At 36.8% G+C, this 3,125-nt stretch overlaps 1 pseudogene; it reads right to left on the bottom strand.

The window, feature by feature from the left end:
* Positions 1-296: 296 nt before the first annotated feature.
* Positions 297-2,060, bottom strand: LOC122083414 (annotated as a pseudogene).
* Positions 2,061-3,125: the final 1,065 nt, after the last annotated feature.

The raw sequence follows: 3,125 nt of genomic DNA on the forward strand, positions 1-3,125 counted from the left end.
TAAGACACTGTTACAAGCTTTAAAACCCAAAACAACCATAAGGATTCAGCATAAGGAGAAACAGCATATAAGGACATAGGGATCAGGATAAAGTGAAATGTAATACCAAAACATAAGAATGGTTAAAAAATAGAGGAAAAAAGTACGATTATAAGAATAATGAATTCAAATTTTATCTCTTCCAAAAAGAATAGCATTAATATACAACGTTCAGCCAAATAAATGTATCCATCAGTGGAGAAAAATAATCCAGGATTCAGATGCACACTAGAGAAGAGCACTCATACTCTACGTATAGCACAGGTTACCTGATTATGTAATTAGTGGTGGACAGAAACTTTGATAGCACCAAGGGTATTTTCACACACTTCCTATTCATACTCAAACTGCACTTCAACATGCATATATTTCCTCATGAGCCGAACAATAGATGAGGTAAAATTGGCTAACATATGGCATTCTTCATTTGTCTTGGCTTCTGAAACAACCCCATGGATGACCAACTTTATAAGATTAGGGCATCTCTCAAGCAGTCCAGCAACCCACTGAGAAAAGAGATCACTAATTACAGTCCACCCAAGTTCCAATACAGCAACATTCTCCAGCTGTGTAGGCCCTTGCAAGCCATAGTAAACCACTCCATCTCTTAAATCATAACTCAAGGATAAATGGATTAGCTGAGAAAAGCAAACTGCAATTGTTTCCAAATCCACAATCTCATCCTCATCATCAAATACCACATCCCAAAGCCGAAGCCTTCTCAATTTTGATGATCTTGATATCATTTTGTAGAACTTCGGCCATATGATCGTGAAGCTGCTGATATCTACGACCTCAAGATTCTCAGTATTCTCAATTTCAAGATGGCGCGCACTGACTTCATCCATCTTGAGATGCTTCAAGGTACCCTTAACAATGCGGTAAAAAAATTCTAGGGTGCAATTTTTAAGGCACAAACTCTCAAGGCTGTCGGCCTCCAACATCAACTTGTCCAAACTCATTGCTTCAAAATATATGTTCTTCAATGTAGGGCTGCTAAGTTCCATTGTTGCCTGAGAATCTGACATGGCAATTTCAGGACTGACAAGGGACAAGACTTCAATCTCGGGGCAGGAAGTAAGCAGAAGGCTCAGATCCAAAACTGAAATGCTGACGCAACTCAGAGATAAGGATTTCAGGCAAGGAAATCTCTGTAGCTAGGTTCAATCCCTGTGATGGAATTATGAGCCAAATGTAACACCTCCAGCTTCTGCCTACCACACTTTTCAAAAATGTTGACATTCGAGGTAGTACGGACATTATACAACAATCGGCGCAAGGTTTCTCTGGTATACATGAGCCAAGCAATCACCAGAGCTGCCGAGAACTGATCAACATCATTCAAAAAAATAGATAGGCACTGCAAACCCCTGGTTTGGAATATCGTTTGGGTTATAATGATCTCCAGTCGACTAGTTGTGACATCACGATAAACAGGCCAATCATTGGAGTTGAATGAAAGGGTGTGGAGGTGATTCCGGTAGGATTCTCTCCACTTCCAGCAAGTTGCAGAGGCAATCACCACGTCCCTTGCAGCTCCAAGCTGGGAAAGTATGTTCCCCATGACTTCAAAGGGAAGGCATTCCATAATCAACAGAACATAACCAAATAAACTTTGTTTAAGATGCTATTCTTTCTGATTCTTTGGGACTTCATAAAATTTTGCAAGATTAATTCTCAGTCTTCATAGTCAAAGGATTACTATATTCCATCGGGTTTATTACATCGATTAGATCGTAATAAATCAAACAATTATTTCCCATCGATTCACAAGGAAACCTTTATACCCGATCATAACATCTAGTATCTGGGTTTTGCAGAAGTAATTCAGGTGCTTTTATTTGTAAACAAACTCCAAACGTTTTCAGGTAAAACATCAGAAAATCAAGCAACTCAACCGAGAAGAAATTCAATACTCAATTCAGAGAATCAGAGAAAGCTTAAACCCAGCAGCCATGTGTCAACCGGAACATCGAGGAAATTTTATTAATTGAATCAGAACTCACGAACTTTAGAACCAATCGATCCACCCATCTTCCAAAGAATTCATTTTCTTGAACTGACGACAATCCATAGCATCTTTGAGTTTCTCACCTGCAACCTAAGAAGTCCCAAGATCTTGTCAGAAATCCGGAATGCAATTGATTGAACTTCCACGTTCAAAACATTTAGAACAACGCAGATGATACACACCAGAGAGAGAGACAGCGATACACACTAACCCCGAACGTTGACGATGGCAGTTGGGCAGATTGAGGAAACTAACATTGTAAGGAATTGTTACAAGTCATTGAATATGAAATTATGAATAGAGAAATTGATTTGTAAAGATAAATTTATTTGTTTATTTATTTTTTGTCAAATCTTGTCACTAAAAGTTATGAATGTAAGATTTCATTATGGTTCAAGCCTAAATCATAAACCAATTTAAACTAGTACTAACTCAATATAGAAAACCGAATCGAACGACCGATTGACACCCCTACATAGAAATCAAAACCAAATTTTGAGGCTTGATCTGGATTGATTTCTATTTCGATTTCATGAAATAGTTGACAAACAGATTTTTTTGTCAATAAAATTGAAATTGTTTTGCTTGCCCCAATCTAAAAAAATAAAATATTTTTTTTTTTTTTTTCTTGCTTTGTAATTCAATCTATAAAAAATAGATTCTTTGTAATTGAATATATTTTTTGGAGAGGGGAACCCCCACTTCCAATGTGGGGAAATCTCCCACACTGATTGGCCCACATGGTTAAGAGAGGAGAGAAAGTAATAAAATAAGCATATGAGATAGGGAACAACGCATAACAAAAAAAAAAAAATGTATTCAAATACATGATCGTTTCTAAATAAAATATGCTGAAATGTCAAAAAAAAAAAAAAAAAAGTAATATGAAAAAAAAAAACTCAATAGACATTGTGTTCATCATCAATCGCCTACGATATGCTTTCCATCGTTGTTGTTATGTGCCCACTACCACATTTGTGATGTTCACAAGCTCATCATCATCAATACCTTTATCGTCAACTTCATTTTCATCATCAAATTCTCTCCTCTCTGCTTTTTGAAAAAGCCAATATGA

Source organism: Macadamia integrifolia, chromosome 7 (assembly GCF_013358625.1).
Source record: "Macadamia integrifolia cultivar HAES 741 chromosome 7, SCU_Mint_v3, whole genome shotgun sequence".
In the NCBI taxonomy this organism is placed as follows: domain Eukaryota; kingdom Viridiplantae; phylum Streptophyta; class Magnoliopsida; order Proteales; family Proteaceae; genus Macadamia; species Macadamia integrifolia.